This window comes from Mesoplodon densirostris, chromosome 1, assembly GCF_025265405.1.
Source record: "Mesoplodon densirostris isolate mMesDen1 chromosome 1, mMesDen1 primary haplotype, whole genome shotgun sequence".
Lineage (NCBI taxonomy): Eukaryota > Metazoa > Chordata > Mammalia > Artiodactyla > Ziphiidae > Mesoplodon > Mesoplodon densirostris.
The window spans coordinates 16441182-16459384 of record NC_082661.1 but is presented as its reverse complement, the minus strand read 5'-3'; positions in this window follow the sequence as shown (position 1 = coordinate 16459384).

The window sequence follows — 18203 nt, the reverse complement described above, 5'->3', positions numbered from 1 at the left end:
TATATTTTGGGAATTAAGCCCTTGTCAGTTGCACCACTTGCAAATATTTTCTGCCATTCTGTAGGTTGTCTTTTCATTTTGTTGATGGTTTCCTTTGCTGTGCAAAAGCTTATAAGTTTGATTTGGTCCCATTTGGTTTTTTTGTTTGTTTGTTTCTGTTTTGTTTTGTTTGCTTTTATTTCTTTTGCCTTGGGAGACTGACCTAAGAAAACATTGCTACAATTTATGTTAGAGAGTTTTGTCTATGTTGTCTTCTAGAACTTTCATGGTATCATGTCTTATATTTAAGTCTTTGAGCCAGGAATTCTTAGAAGTGGAGAAACTCAGCTCTCCTTCTGCTTTTTTTGTTTATGTCTTTATTGGAGTATAATTGGTTTACAATGCTGTGTTAGTTTCTGCTGTACAATAAAGTGAATCAGCTATATGTATACACATGTCCCCATATCCCCTCCCTCTTGAGCCTACCTCTCACCCTCCCTATCCCACCCCTCTAGGTCGTCACATCCATTTTACATTTGGTAGTATATATATGTCAATGCTACTCTCTCACTTCATCCCAGATTCCCCTTCCCCAGCCCCCGTGTCCTCAAGTCCATTCTCTATGTCCGTGTCTTTATTCCTGCCCTGCCACTAGGTTCATCAGTGCCATTTTTTTGATTCCATATATGTGGGTTAGCATACATGTTTGTGTTTCTCTTTCTGACTTTCTTCACTCTGTATGACAGACTCTAGGCTCATCCACCTCATTACAAATAACTCAATTTCATTCCAAACAAAAAGCCTAGATGTTTCTAGGCTTTTTGTTTGTTTCTGTTTTGGTTTTACTTTTTCCATGCCATGCTGCAGGAAACATCCTCATCCATGTAATTTTGGCCCATTTGTTCTGGTATATCTGTAGAGTAACTTGCTAGTGGGGGAATTTGTTAGTTCACCAATTATGTGCTTTTTAAGTTCTTCAGTTTTAATCCTGGAGATTTAAAAAAGTACATTCTCAAATGCTAATTTTGGAGTAAAGGCCTGATGCTAGTTGAGGAAGCCTTCTTTTTTAAAAAATAGTATTGAGTTATTTTGTGTGGCTGGGGGTGGAGGGAGAAAAGAGAAACATCATTTTACTCATGGTGCATCTAAATATATGAAAATGTGAGGTCCATCCACCTCACTACAAATAACTCAACTTCATTCCTTTTTATGGCTGAGTAATAATACTCCATTGTATGTATGTGCCACATCTTCTTTATCCATTCATCTGTTGATGGACATTTAGGTTGCTTCCATGTCCTGGCTATTGTAAATAGAGCTGCAATGAACACTGTGGTACATGACTCTTTTTGAATTATGGTTTTCTCAGGGTATATGCCCAGTACTGGGATTGCTGGGTCATATGGTAGTTCTATTTTTAGTTTTTTAAGGAACCTCCATACTGTTCTCCATAGTGGCTGTATCAATTTACATTCCCACCAACAGTGCAAGAGGGTTCCCTTTTCTCCACACCCTCTCCAGCATTTATGGTTTCTAGATTTTTTAATTATGACCATTCTGACTGGTGTGAGGTGATACCTCATTGTGGTTTTGATTTGCATTTCTCTAATAATTAGTGATGTTGAGCATCCTTTCATCTGTTTGTTGGCAATCTGTATATCTTCTTTGGAGAAATGTCTATTTAGGTCTTCTGCCCATTTTTGGATTGGGTTGTTTGCTTTTGTAATACTGTGCTGCATGAGCTGCTTGTATATTTTGGATATTAATCCTTTGTCAGTTGCTTCATTAGAAAATATTTTCTCCCATTCTGAGAGTTGTCTTTTCGTCTTATGTTTTCCTTTGCTATACAAAAACTTTTAAATTTCATTAGGTCCCATTTGTTTATTTTTGTTTTTATTTCCATTTCTCTAGGAGGTGGGTCAAAAAAGATCTTGCTGTGGTTTATGTCAAAGAGTGTTTTTCCTATGTTTTCCTCTAAGAGTTTTATATGTCTGGTCTTATATTTAGGTCTTTAATCCATTTTGAGTTTATTTTTGTGTTTGGTGTTAGGAAGTGTTCTAATTTCATTCTTTTACATGTAGTTTTCCAGTTTTCCCAGCACCACTTATTGAAGAGGCTGTCTTTTCTCCATTGTATATTCTTGCCTCCTTTGCCAAAGATAAGGTGACCATATGTGTGTGTGTTTATCTCTGGGCTTTCTATCCTGTTCCATTGATCTATATTTCTGTTTTTGTGCCAGTACCATACTGTCTTAATTACTGTAGCTTTGTAGTATAGTTTGAAGTCAGAGAGCCTGATTCCTCCAGCTCCGTTTTTCTTTCTCAAGATTGCTTTGGCTATTCGGGGTCTTTTGTGTTTCCATACAAATTGTAAAATTTTTTGTTCTAGTTCTGTGAAAAATGCCATTGGTAATTTGATGGGGATTGCACTGAATCTGTAGATTGCTTTGGGTAGTATAGTCCTTTTCACAATGTTGACTCTTCCAATCCAAGAACATGGTATATCTCTCCATCTGTTTGTATCGTCTTTTATTTCTTTCATCAGTGTCTTATAGTTTTCTGCATACAGGTCTTTCATTTCCTTAGGTAGGTTTATTCCTAGGTACTTTATTCTTTTAGTTGCACTGGTAAATGGGAGTGTTTCTTTAATTTCTCTTCCTGATTTTTCATTGTTAGTGTATAGGAATGCAAGAGATTTCTGTGAATTAATTTTGTATCCTGCTACTTTACCAAATTCATTGATTAGCTCTAGTAGTTTTCTGGTGGCATCTTTAGGATTTTCTATGTATCGTCTCCTCCTGCTTTTGCCTAAAGACGAAACAGGCAAAGCTGTCTTGGCAATATACACTCCCTAGCACCAGGCCTGACCTCCTCTCTTGCCTATCCCTTCTCTTTCCCATCCTTTTCTAGAGGCTACACTGAAAGGCATCTATTTTGTACTGGCCTTTTCAAGGCCTTCCAAGGTAAAGAGCATTCCCACACTATTAACAGAACAGGGCTGGGGCGGGGGCCTCTAAGAAGTCCTGCCTTCCTCCCCTGAGCACAGCAGGCACATTTTACAAAGACCTTCTAGGGCCAGGCCCTCTCCTGGACTGTCCAACTCTAAGGAGTGACTCAAGGCATCAGCAAGGACAGTCACCTCACAGGGGAGATAGGCAAGTGGGTCTCAGTGAGCTCGAGACCTCCACCAGGTATCAGCCACCAGATATCCAATGCCTGCCAGTAACTGAGCCTACGTGTTCCCTTAGTGCAAAGTGAAGCATATTCTGTTAAAAAAGTGTCCCACATTTTCATATATTTAGATGCACCATGAGTAAAATGATGTTTCTCTTTTCTCCCTCCACCCCCAGCCACACAAAATAACTCAATGCTATTTTTTAAAAAAGAAGGCTTCCTCAACTAGCATCAGGCCTTTATTCCAAAATTAGCATTTGAGAATGTATTTTTTTTAATCTCCAGGATTAAAACTGAAGAACTTAAAAAGCACATAATTGGTGAACTAACAAATTCCCCCACTAGCAAGTTACCCTACAGATATACCAGAACAAATGGGCCAAAATTACATGGATGAGGATGTTTCCTGCAGCATGGCATGGGAAAAGCAAAACCAAAACAGAAACAAACAAAAGGCCTAGAAACATCTAAATACCCATTAATAGAGACTATGGCACTGTCTTTCTAAAAACATGCAGATCATCCATACAATAAATGGGATACTGACATTAATGGGCACTGCACATATCTGTATGCTCAGGTGTGACACAACCTTGATGTGGATTATCAAGTGTAAAAAACTAAAGGACAAAATGGTGTGTAGAGTATGATCCCTTATGAGAAATGAAGTGCATTTCTTCTGGAAGAATACAAAGAAACTCTCTTGGGGGAAATGCACTGAGTGTCTGGAAAAGAAGAAGTCTCGGCATGTACTGTGCAGATGTAAGCCCTGTATGTGTATCACTTTTCTTGTCTTTAAATGTCCAAAGGCACTATCTGGATTGTAAGACTTGAATTCATTTTCTTTTTGTGCATTTCTATATTTAACTGCTATGTTTTATAGCTCCAAAGAATATGAATGTGTGATTTGTAAAAAGTTTTAGGGAATAGGTTTAGAGATTTGTTGCTGTTACAAAATAAAATGAAACAGCTGTTGTGAGTATGTGGGAAAGCTATTTTCTGCAGTTTTCACAAAACTGCTTCATTTTGCCAGTGGGCAAAAAGGATTTGTGACTTATAGCAAGCTGTCTAGCTTGCAGAAACAATGTTAAATGTGAATTCATATAAATAACAGCAATAAAGTAACCCCCCAAATTCTACAGAATCTCAAAATGTTATCATTAAAGACATTTACCTCCCTTTCCGAGGCTGTCATGCCTCAGGACTTAAACAAATCAATAGGCCCATTTCATCTCCTTGCCATTTTACTGCAGTGAATAGGCTAGCATAATAAGATAAATGTATGGTACCACCTGAGACAATGAGCTAACAAATATTTTAAAAGCTTTCACTAGGAAAGAATAGTTTCACCTTAGGAACAAGATAAAATTCCAGGTGACAATTTAGAAGTTTCTCTGTGTTTTGATACAAGATCAAAAAAGGAGAATACAGAATTTTAGAATACATAGGAGAGGAAAAATATCTTTCCTCTACTCATCTCAGGCTCTTGATTAGGTCTCTGTAACAAAAGACAGATTAACAAGAGGAAAAGAATCCAAATTTATTTAACATAAGTTTACGTGACACAGAAGCCATCATAAGAAAATGAAAACCTAAAGAAATGGTTAAACCTGAGCATGGTTTGTTTGTTTGTTTCCATTTATTTTATTGAAGTACAGCTCATGTACAATGTTGTGTTAATTTCTGCTGTACAGAAAAGTGATTCAGTTATAAAAATATATACATTCTTTTTCATATTCTTTTCCATTATAATTTATCAGAGGATATTGCATACAGTTCCCTATGCTGTACAGTAGGACCTTGTTGTTTAAACCTGGGTGTTTTTTATGCTAGTTTTTTTTAATTGAGATATAATTGACATATAACATTATATGTTTCAGGTGTACAACATAATGAATCAATATTCATACGTACTGTAAAATGATCACCACAATAAGTCTAGTTAATATCCATCACCCACAAACAGTCACAAATTTTTCTTGTGATAAGAACATATATGATATACTCTCAGCAACTTTCAAACACACAGGAAGTATTGTTAACTAGAGTCGCCATGCTGTACATCACATCCCCAGGACTTACTTATTTTATAACTGGAAGTTTGCACCTTTTGATCCCCTTCACCCATTTTACATACCCGCTACCCCCCAAACCCAACCTCTGGCAACCACCTATGCGTTCTCTGTATCTATGAGTTTGGTGTTTTTGCTAGGTTTAATGAAGAGTGGAAAGTTGTGAGAAAACGTGATAGGACAAGGAGTGTGAACTAATTGTGGGAAACTGGGAGATTTGTAAAAATGTGACAAAGAATTAGTATCCAGAATTTATAAACATCTATAAATCAATAATAATAATATAGCTGATTCACTTTGTTATACACCAGAAACTAACAAAACACTGTAAAGCAATTATACTCCAATAAAGATGTTAAAAAAAAAAAGACATAGTAATCCACTGGAAAAAGGTGAAGATACTAACAGGTGACTCACAATTGAGGAAAAACAAATGATCCTACATAAATGTATGAAAAGGTGCTGTTCAGATTCGTCAGTAATCAGGAAAATGCATATTAAAACGGAAGTGAGTTATCACTTCATACTCAAACCTGACAATGCAAGTGTTGACAAATTTGTGGAGAAATGGGAATGCTCTTCTGCTGGTAATAGAAACCCATACAAGCACCTTGGAGAGCAAAATTTTAATATCTAGTAAATGGAAGATGCACATGCCCAAAGCCCAAATAGTTCCTCTTCTGTTTGTGTACCCTGCATCAGAAGGACAGATAAGAATGTTTACTGTGGAGACCTTCAAGATGGCGGAGGAGAAAGACGCGGAGATCACCTTCCTCCCCACACATACATGAGAAATACATCTACATGTGGGAAAACTCCTACAGAACACCTACTGAACGCTGGCAGAAGACCTCAGACTTCCCAAAAGGCAAGAAACTCCCCATGTACCTGGGCAGGGCAAAAGAAAAAAGAATAAACAGAGACAAAAGGACAGGGACGGGACCTGCACCAGTGGGAGGGAGCTGGGAAGGAGGAAAAGTTCCCCCACACGAGGAAGCCCCTTCACTGGTGGAGACGGGGGGTGGCGGGGGGCAGGGGAAGCTCCAGAGCCACAGAGGAGAGCACAGCAACAGGGGTGCTGAGGGCAAAGCAGAGAGATTCCCGCATAGAGGATCGGTGCCGACCAGCACTCACCAGCCCGAGAGGCCTGTCCGCTCACCTGCCGGGGCGGGCGGGGTCTGGGAGCTGAGGCTCGGGCTTCGGTCTGATCGGAGTGGACTGGGGTTGGCGGCGTGAACACAGCCTGAAGGGATTAGTGCGCCACGGCTAGCCGGGAGGGAGTCCGGAAAAACGTCTGCACCTGCCTAAGAGGCAAGAGACCATTGTTTCAAGGTGCGCGAGGAAAGGGGATTCAGAGCACCGCCTAAACGAGCTCCAGAGACGGGCGCGAGCCACAGCTATCAGCGTGGACCCCAGAGACGGGCATGAGACGCTAAGGCTACTGCTGCCGCCACCAAGAAGCCTGTGTGCGAGCACAGGTCACTATCCACACCTCCCCCCCCGCCGGGAGCCTGTGCAGCCCGCCGCTGCCAGGGACCCGGGATCCAGGGACTACTTCCCCGGGAGAACACATGGCGCACCTCGGGCTGCTGCAACATCACACTGGCCTCTGCAGCCGCAGGCTCGCCCTGCATCCATACCCCTCCCTCCACCCAGCCTGAGTGAGCCAGAGCCCCGAATCAGCTACTCCTTTAACCCCGTCCTGTCTGAGCGAAGAACATATGCCCTCAGGTGACCTACATGGAGAGGCGGGGCCAAATCCAAAGCTGAACCCCAAGAGCTGGGCGAACAAAGAAGAGAAAGGGAAATCTCTCCCAGCAGCCTCAGAAGCAGCGGATTAAATCTCCAAAGGCAACATCATGTACCCTGCATCTGTGGAATACCTGAATAGACAACGAATCATCCCAAAATTGAGGCGGTGGACTTTGGGAGCAACTGTAGACTTGTGGTTTGCCTTCTGCATCTAGTTTGTTTCTGGTTTTATGTTTATCTTAGTTTAGTATTTAGAGTTTATTATCATTGGTAGATTTGTTTATTGATTTGGTTGCTCTCTTCCTTTTTTTTGTATAAATAAATATACACATATTTTTCCTTTTTCTCTTTTTGTGAGCGTGTATGTGTATCCTTTGTGTGATTTTGTCTGTATAGATTTGCTTTTACCATTTGTCCCAGGGTTCTGTCTGTCCTTTTTTTTTCTTTTTTTAATTACTTTTTAATATTTTTTTATTTTTAATAATTTTTAAATTTTTTGTTGTAATTATTTTATTTTATTTTTTCTTACTTTCTTTCTTCTTTCTCCCTTTTCTTCTGAGCCATGTGGCTGACAGAGTCTCGGTGCTCCGGCCAGGTGTCAGGCCTGTGCCTCTGAGGTGGGAGAGTTGAGTTCAAGACATTGGTCCACCAGAGACCTCCTAGCTCCATGTAATATGAAATGGGCGAAAGCTCTCCCAGAGATGTCCATGTCAACGCTAAGACCCAGCTCCACTCAATGACCAGCAAGCTACAGTGCTTGACACCCTATGCCAAACAACTAGCAAGAAAGGAACACAACCCCACCCAATAGCAGAGAGGCTGCCTAATAGGGTCCCAGAAACCCCAAAACACACCACCAGACACGGACCTGCCCACCAGACAGCCAAGATCCAGCCTCATCCACCAAAACACAGGCACCAGTCCCCTCCACCAGGAAGCTTACACAACCCACTGAACCAACCTTACCCACTGGGGGCAGACACCAAAAACAATGGGAACTACGAACCTGCAGCCTGTGTAAAGGAGACCCCAAACATAGTAAGTTAAGCAAAATGAGAAGACAGAGAAACACACAGCAGAAGAAGGAGCAAGGTAAAAACACACCAGACCAAACAAATGAAGAGGAAATAGGCAGTCTACCTGAAAAAGATTTCAGAGTGATGATAGTAAAGATGATCCAAAATCTTGGAAACAGAATGGAGAAAATACAAGAAATGATTAACAAGGACCTAGAAGAACTAAAGCGCAAACAAACAATGATGAACAACAGAATAAATGAAATTTAAAATTCTCTAGAAGGAATCAATAGCAGAATAACTGAGGCAGAAGAACGGATAAGTGACCTGGAAGATAAAATAGTGGAAATAACTACTGCAGAGCAGAATAAAGAAAAAAGAATGAAAAGAATTGAGGACAGTCTCAGAGACCTCTGGGGCAACATTAAATGCATCAACATTCAAATTATAGGGGTCCCAGAAGAAGAAAGGAAAAAAAAAGGGACTGAGAAAATATTTGAAGAGATTATAGTTGAAAACTTCCCTAATATGGGAAAGGAAATAGTCAATCAAGTCTAGGAAACACAGAAAGTCCCATGCAGGATAAATTCAAGGAGAAACATGCCAAGACACATATTAATCAAACTATCAAAAATTAAATACAAAGAAAAAATATTAAAATCAGCAAGGGAAACACAACAAATAACATACAAGGGAATCCCCATAAGGTTAACAGCTAATCTTTCAGCAGAAATTCTGCAAGGCAGAAGGGAATGGCAGGACATATTTAAAGTGATGAAAGGGAAAAACCTACAACCAAGATTACTCTACCCAGCAATGATCTCATTCAGAGTTGATAGAGAAATTAAAACCTTTACAGACAAGCAAAAGCTAAGAGAATTCAGCACCACCAAACCATCTTTACAACAAATGCTAAAGGAACTTCTCTAGGCTGGAAACACAAGAGAAGGAAAACACCTACAATAACAAACCCAAAACAATCAAGAAAATGGTAATAGGAACATACATACTGATAACTACCTTAAATGTAAATGGATTAAATGCTCCAACCAAGAGACACAGACTGGCTGAATGGATACAAAAACAAGACCCATATATATGCTGTCTACAAGAGACCCACTTCAGACCTAGGGACACATACAGACTGAAAGTGAGGGGATGGAAAAAGATATTCCATGCAAATGGAAATCAAAAGAAAGCTTGTGTAGCAATTCTCATATCAAACAAAATAGACTAAAATAAAGACTATTACAAGAGAAAAAGAAGGACACTATATAATGATCAAGGGATCAATCCAAGAAGATAATAACAATGGTAAATATTTATGTACCCAACACAGGAGCACCTCAATACATAAGGCAAATGCTAACAACCATAAAAGGGGAAATCGACAGTAACACAATCATAGTAGGGGACTTTAACACCCCACTTTCACCAATGGACAGATCATCCAAAATGAAAGTAAATAAGGAAACACAAGCTTTAAATGATACATTAAACAAGATGGACTTAATTGATATTTATAGGACATTCCATCCAAAAACAACAGAATACACTTTCTTCTCAAGTGCTCATGGAACATTCTCCAGGATAGACCATATCTTAGGTCACAAATCAAGCCTTGGTAAATTTAAGAAAATTGAAATCGTATCAAGTATCTTCTCTGACCACAACGCTATGAGACTAGATATCAATTACAGGAAATAATCTATAAAAAATACAAACACATGGAGGATAAACAATACACTAATAAATAACCAAGAGATCACTGAAGAAATCAAAGAGGAAATCAAAAAATATCTAGAAACAAATGACAATGAAAACACCATGACCCAAAACCTATCGGATGCAGCAAAAGCAGCTCTAAGAGGGAAGTTTACAGCAATACAAACCTACCTCAAGAAACAAGAAACATCTCAAATAAACAACCTAACCTTACACCTAAAGCAATTAGAGAAAGAAGAACAAAAATACCCCAAAGTTAGCAGAAGAAAAGAAATCATAAAGATCAGATCAGAAATAAATGAAAAAGAAATGAAGGAAACAATAGCAAAGTTCAATAAAACTAAAAGCTGCTTCTTTGACAAGATAAACAAAATTGATAAACCGTTAGCCAGACTTATCAAGTAAAAAAGGGAGAAGATTCAAATCAAAACAATTAGAAATGAAAAAGGAGAAGTAACACCTGAGAGTGCAGAAATACAAAGGATCATGGGAGATTACTACAAGCAACTCTATGCCAATAAAATGGACAACCTGGAAGAAATGGACACATTCTTAGAAAAGTACAACCTCTCGAGACTGAACCAGGAAGAAATAGAAAATATAAACAGACCAAAGGCAAGCACTGAAATTGAGACTGTGATTAAAAATCTTCCAGTGAACAAAAGTCCAGGACCAGATGGCTTCACAGGTGAATTCTATCTAACATTTAGAGAAGAGCTAGCACCTATCCTTCTCAAACTCTTCCAAAATACAGCAGAGGGAGGAACACTCCCAAATGCATCCTATGAGGCCACCATCACCCTGATACCAAAACCAGACAAAGATGTCACAAAGAAAGAAAACTACAGGCCAATATCACTGATGAACATAGATGCAAAAATCCTCAACAAAATACTAGCAAACAGAATCCAACAGCACATTAAAAGGATCATACACCATGATCAAGTGGGGTTTATCCCAGGAATGCAAGGATTCTTCAATATACGCAAATAAATCAACGTGATACACCATATTAACAAACTGAAGGAGAAAAACCATATGATCATCTCAATAGATGCAGAAAAAGCTTTTGACAAAATTCAACATTGATTTATGATAAAAACCCTCCAGAAAGTAGGCAGAGAGGGAACTTACCTCAACACAATAAAGGCCATATATGCCAAAGCCACAGCCAACATCGTTATCAATGGTGGCAAGCTGAAACCATTTTCTCTAAGATCAGGAACAACACAAGGTTGTCCACTCTCACCACTATTATTCAACATAGTTTCAAAGTTTTAGCCACAGCAATCAGAGAAGAAAAAGAAATAAAAGGAATCCAAATCGGAAAAGAAGTAAAGCTGTCACCGTTTGCAGATGACATGATACTATACATAGAGAATTCTAAAGATGCTACCAGAAAACTAATAGAGCTAATCAATGAATTTGGTAATGTAGCAGGATACAAAATTAATGCACAGAAATCTCTTGCATTCCTATACACTAACAACGAAAAATCAGAAAGAGAAACTAAGGAAACACTCCCATTTACCAATGCAACAAAAAGAATAAAATAGCTAGGAATAAACCTACCTAAGGAGACAAAAGACCTGTATGTGGAAAACTATAAGACACTGATGAAATAAATTAAAGATGATACAAACAGATGGAGAGATATACCATGTTCTTGGATTAGAAGAATCAACATTGTGAAAATGACTATACTACCCAAAGCAATCTACAGATTCAATGCAATACCTATCAAACTACCAATCAATGGCATCTTTCACAGAACTAGAACAAAAAGTTTCACAATTTGCCTGGAAACACAAGAACATAAATAGCCAAAGCAATCTTGAGAAAGAAAAACAGAGCTGGAGGAATCAGGCTCCTGGACTTCAGACTACACTATAAATCTACAGTAATTAAGACAGTATGGTACTGGCACAAAAAGGGAAATATAAATCAATGGAACAGGACAGAAAGCCCAGAGATAAACCCACACACATATGGTCACCTTATCTTTGACAAAGGAGGCAAGAGTATACAGTGGAGAAAAGACAGCCTCTTCAATAAGTGGTGCTGGGAAAACTGGACAGCTACATGTAGAAGAATGAAATTAAAACACTCCCTAACATCATACACAAAAATAAACTCAAAATGGATTAAAAGACCTAAATGTAAGGCCAGGCACTATCAAACTCTTAGAGGAAAACATAGGCAGAACACTCTATGACATAAATCACAGCAAGATCCTTTTTGACCCACCTCCTAGAGAAATGGAAATAAAAACAAAAATAAACAAATGGGACCTAATGAAACGTAAAAGCTTTTGCACAGCAAAGGAAAACATAAACAAGATGAAAAGACAACCCTCAGAATGGGAGAAAATATTTGCGAATGAAGCAAGTGCCAAAGGATTAATCTCCAAAATTTACAAGCAGCTCATGCAGCTCAATATCAAAAAATCAAACAACCCAATCCAAAAATGGGCAGAAGACCTAAACAGACATTTCTCCAAAGAAGATATACAGATTGCCAACAAACACATGAAAGGATGCTCAACATCACTAATCATTAGAGAAATGCAAATCAAAACCACAATGAGGTATCACCTCACACCAGTCAGAATGGGCATCAACAAAATATCCAGAAACCATAAATGCTGGAGAGGGTGTGGAGAAAAGGGAACCCTCTTGCACTGTTGGTGGGAATGTAAATTGATACAGCCACTATGGAGAACAGTATGGAGGTTCCTTAAAAAACTAAAAATAGAACTACCATATGACCCAGCAATCCCAGTACTGGGCATATACCCTGAGAAAACCATAATTCAAAAAGAGTCATGTACCACAGTGTTCATTGCAGCTCTATTTACAATAGCCAGGACATGGAAGCAACGTTAAGTGTTCATTGACAGATGAGTGGATAAAGAAGATGTGGCACACACATACAATGGAATATTACTCAGCCATAAAAAAGAAACGAAATTGAGTTATTTGTAGTGAGGTGGATGGACCTAGAGTCTGTCATACAGAGTGAAGTAAGTCAGAAAGAGAAAAACAAATACTGTATGGTAACACATATATATGGAATCTAAAAAAAAACAAAAAATGGCTCTGAAGAACCTAGGGGCAGGAAAGGAATAAAGACACAGACGTAGAGAATGGAATTGAGGACACAGGGAGGGGGAAGGGTAAGCTGGGACGAAGTGAGAGAGTGGCATGGACATATATACACTACCGAATGTAAAATAGATAGCTAGTGGGAAGCAGCCGCATAGCACAGGGAGATCAATTCGGTGCTCTGTGACCACCTAGAGGGGTGGGATAGGGAGGGTGGGAGGGAGGGAGATGCAAGAGGGAGGGTATATGGGGACATATGTATCTGTATAGCTGATTCACTTTGTTATACAGCAGAATCTAACACAACATTGTAAAGCAATTATACTCCAATAAGGTTGTTAAAAAGAATGTTTATTGCATAATTGTTATAACAGCAAGAAATTGGGGGAATTGAGGGGAACCTAAATATCCACCAATACCATGGATAGATAAATAAATTATGATTTAGTCATAAAATACTTGCCTTATAAGGCAGGGAAAAAATGAATGAACTATAGCAACATGTATCAACATGAATTAATCTCAAAGACATAATGGTGAGCCAAAAGAAAAAAAAAAGCAAGCTAGAGCGTAGTACATAATGCTTTTATATAAAGAGTGAAAATAAGCAAAGCTGTGCCGTATGTTGTTCATTTACATATATATGTGGGAATACTCTAGAAGCAGTAATTACAACAATTCATGATAGCAATTACCTCTGGGGAGAGGAGATGAAAGAGATTTGGGATGGGTGCACAGGGGAAGTCAGTTGTATTTATGACATTTTATTTCTTTAAAAATCTGAAGCAAGTATAGCAAAATTGTAGAAGTCTATACATCAGTGTCCGTATTATGTTTTTCTCTATTCTTTTCTTTTTTTTTTTTTCCAGTACGCGGGCCTCTCACTGTTGTGGCCTCTCCCGTTGTGGAGCACAGGCTCTGGACGCGCAGGCTCAGCGGCCATGGCTCACGGGCCCAGCTGCTCTGAGGCATGTGGGATCCTCCTGGACCGGGGCACAAACCCGTGTCCCCTGCATCGGCAGGTGGACTCTCAACCACTGTGCCACCAGGGAAGCCCTCTTTTCACTTTTTGAAGTGTTCATAAAGTAATGTTTTCCAACCTGCAGTTAGGAGTCCATTCATTCATTCAACAATTATTTACTGAGCCCATGCAAGCACTGGTTCTAGGTACTGCAACACTGTTGTTTACTCTGTGTAACCATGTACCAGGCACTGTGCTCTGCACCTTTGATGTTTTAGCCTCTTTAATCATCACTTCACTTCCATGCTCTTAGGACCTTATTTTGCCAATGAGGAAACTGAGGCTTAGGGAAAGTACTTGACCAAGTTCTTGCAGCTATCAGGGTTTAGTACAAACCCAGGATGACTCCAAAGCCAGTGTTCTTCCCAGGGTACTCACTGTCTGCCTCCAGAGGTTCCAATGTATAGGTATACCCTGAGCTCCAAAACATGCAGGCGCATTCCATTCCACATGGTGCCACCAAACTGGTTCCAAAGCTGATCAACCATCAAACTTTGGGATGATATCAAAGTCCCAGGGAAATGAGCACCTTTTAAAAATGGTTAAGGGCTGCTGGTGCAACGTGCTCAAAGCTAGTTATCTATGGTATAAAAATACCCCAAAGGACCAAATCTTGAAGCAGTTTTCACAGTCTCATTCTCAAATTGAAACAGAAACTGTGAATGAGTTGTCAAGTCGTCTGACTGTGACTGTCCACAGTTGCTCTCAGGACCTAGAGCACAGGAAACTGTGTGGCATGGCTAAGGAAAGGAGTCTGTACATAAATCCAGGGAGTTTCTTAAACCCAGTCCTGAGAAAATGATACTGTACTACAGTGTTATGAGAAATAGAGAAAAGTCAACATTTTGATGAAACAGAAGTTTTCTATGCAAAGCTCCTTTCTGATCATTTTGCCTTATGGTCTACTGTTCTGCTAGTAAAAAGCCATGTTATTTGGCTTGGTCAGTACAGTTATTGGGTAAAACTGTAAGCCAATTACAAAATAACAGTTTCCTCATTCTTTCAGCCACTTCACTAGAATATAAACACTTTGAGAACAGAGGTATTATTATATCAGTAAACATTCATACAAATAAATCAGCCTAATTCAGTGGCTTTTCATTCTTCATTCAAAAACTGCTTTACTGTTCATATGGCTGGGTTATGTTTCTTTTCCCAAATAACATGGACACAAAGAATGTATTCCTTAAAGGAAAATGTGGAATATAAATAGCTAGAGGGCTGTTTCCTCTGCTACAGTACAAAATTCCACCTAGAGTGAAATGGTTGAGTAGGCTATGATCAGTCACCATGATAAAATCTTGAGCCATTGGACTAATGACATTATGAATTATGTAACTGAACCATAAGTTAATTGGAGTTAGTTAGGTTCATGATCAACCAACAGCAAGTATATGGACCGTTATAGGTTAATACTAGTTTTATTCCTAGATCCATGTTATATGCTTGTTTCAGTTTTCTCATCCACTTTGCTTTTGAAATATACATACCATAATTCACCCTTTTAACCTATACAATTCATTGGTTTTTAGTACACTCAAAAATTTCTACAACCATCATCACTATCTAATTCCAAAACATGTTCATCACCCAAAAAGAAACTAGCAGTCACTCCCCATTTCCTCCCCCCCATCACCTCCCTGGCAACCACTAAACTACTTTCTGTTTCTGTGAATTTACCTATTCTGGATATTTCATACTTATGGAATCATACAAAATGTGACCTTTTGCATCTGGTTTCTTTCGCTTAGCATGTTTTCATGGTTCATCCATGTTGTAGCATATATCAGTACTTCATTCTTTTTATTGCTGAAAAATATCCCATTGTATAGATATACTACGTTTCATTTATCAGTTCACCAGCTGATGTATATTTGAGTTGTTTGCATTTTTTGACTATTATGAATAATGTTGCTATAAACATTCATGTACAGGTTTTTGCATGGATGTACGTTTTCAGTACTCTCAGTTATATAGCTCAGAGTGAAATTGCTAGGTCATATGGTAATTCTGTTTTTAACTTTTTGATAAACTGCCAAACTGTTCTCCAAAGGACTGTACCATTCTACATTCTCACTAGCAATGTATTAGAGTTCCAATTTTTCCACATCCTCACCAACACTTGCTGTCTCTTTTATTATAACCATCCTAGTGGGTGTGAAGTGGCGTCTTGTTATTTTGATTTGCATTTCCCTAATGACTAATGATACTGAGCATCTTTTCATGCACTTATTGGCCATTTATATATCTTCTTTGGAGAAAGGTCTACTCAAACCCTTTGTACATTTTTAAATTAGGTTGTGTAGTTTTGTTTGAGTTGTAAGAGTTCTTTATTCTGACTAATAGACCCTTATCAGATATATGATTTGTGTATATTTTCTCCCATTTTATTGGTGGTATTGTCACTTTCTTGATAAAGTCCTTTGAAACAGAAAATTTTAATTTTGATGAAGTCCATTTTATCTATTTTTCCTTGGTTGCTTATGCTTTTGGTGTCATACCTAGGAAACCATTGCCTAATCCAAAGGTCATGAAGAGGTACACCTATGTTTTCTTCTATCTCACCTACTTTAAATTATGCTGCCTTGGTATATTTTATATATCACTATAAACTGCCATAAATTACCTCTAGAAAAAAAGCTAGATATTAATGAATTAATTTTTTAAAAAGTCATAGTCACTGAAAAGGACAGCTACATTGGTTCCTTTCATATACGGAAATCCTATGACAAATATGTAAACAAAATCTAAAAATTTAAGACTCAAAATACGAAAGTGAAATTTTTACATTTACTTGGGCTCCAACTGAAATTCAAGTTATATAACCTAGTTTAATGTTCAGATTCTCTAGTCTATATTATTGTGTTCATTTAGTATAAATATAATAATTAAGAATATATTAGAATCATTGATTGCATATTATGAATACTAAAAGTGGATTAGGATCATAGTGTGGAAGACCACGAGTGTAAGGTTATAGAGTTTGGACTTTGCTACATAAACAAAACCATTGAGAAGGTTTTTGAGCAAGGGAGTGATACAATCTCAGTGGTATTTTAGGAAGATTGGGTGGGGTGCCAGGTAGTGTGTGAATTAGATAGGTGATGGGACTAGGGTGGGGAGTAGAGGAAAGAGAGCCCTAAATAAGGTCTACGGGGAAAATTGTAACTATTCTGAATTCTTTGACTGAATTGTCTAGCAACACTAACCTGGTCCAAAAAATTGCCCTTTAGGAAAAAAATATTGCAACCCACTTCTCATGTAGCTTGATCACATGAAATTCAGCCACTGTAATGCTGTATCCCAAGTGAAAACAGGCTCATTGAAGATCTGAAGTTTAGCCTCTGGAATTAATTTAATCAGCCATACCAAACAATTTAAAAGTCAGCCTTCCTGAAGCATGCTGGGCTGAGGTTATTTACTTATGTGGTGAATTGAACCCTGCTGAGAAAAACTTAGTGATGTCACACCCCATTCTCTTCGGTACCCAAAGAACACAGGTGATGCATGGGAAAATTGATTTACAACATCCAAATTCAGTCTCCTTATAATTAGATAAAGGACTCCTTTGTTCCCAGTAAGTAACAACCAGTTATTTCTACCCAATACCACCTGTATCAGAAACAGACACCCTGTTGCTGTCATATTCAAGTAAAAAGTGTTTGGCATCTCATTCTTCCTTTGTATTTTCATCACTAACTCCCTATTTCAGGACCTTGAGACTTCATACGTGGATTCAGAAACCCTATCTGGTCTTCCTGCTTCTGATCTTTGCCCAACCTCCTGCCAGCTAATTTAATTCATCCTCTACCTGGCTCCCCACCAAATCTTCCAAACATACCACTGAGATTGTGTCATTCCCTTGCTCAAAAACCTTCCAAATGGTTTTCTGTTTATGCAGCAAAGTCCAAACAGCATAACCTTACATTCATGGTTCTCCGTAATACGCTCACTTTCCAGCCTTATCTATAATGACTGACTCTCCCAAAGTCGCCATTCTAATCAAAGTGGTCTTCAGTTTCTCCCCAAAACTCCCTCTAGTCTCCCCAACTATCACACTCTGCTCCCCTCATCCTCCTTCTCTGAAAGGCTCTCCTCACACCTCTGTTTTCCAAATCCATCCAATCCATTGAGATTCAGCTCACCTCCCCATGGGAGGAAGTCTTCCCAGACCACTAGCCACATAATAGGGTGATGTGCTTTGCTATCCATGACTTGACTTATCATGGCATCAAATTCTCAATAGATTCTTTTACACAGATTGTTGAGTTTCCAAAAGAGTTAAGTCTACTCTTTACTACTAGTTGGGTACGTTTCCTGAGGGTAAGGTCTCTTTAGTATGTTTTCCATCAAGTAAAAAC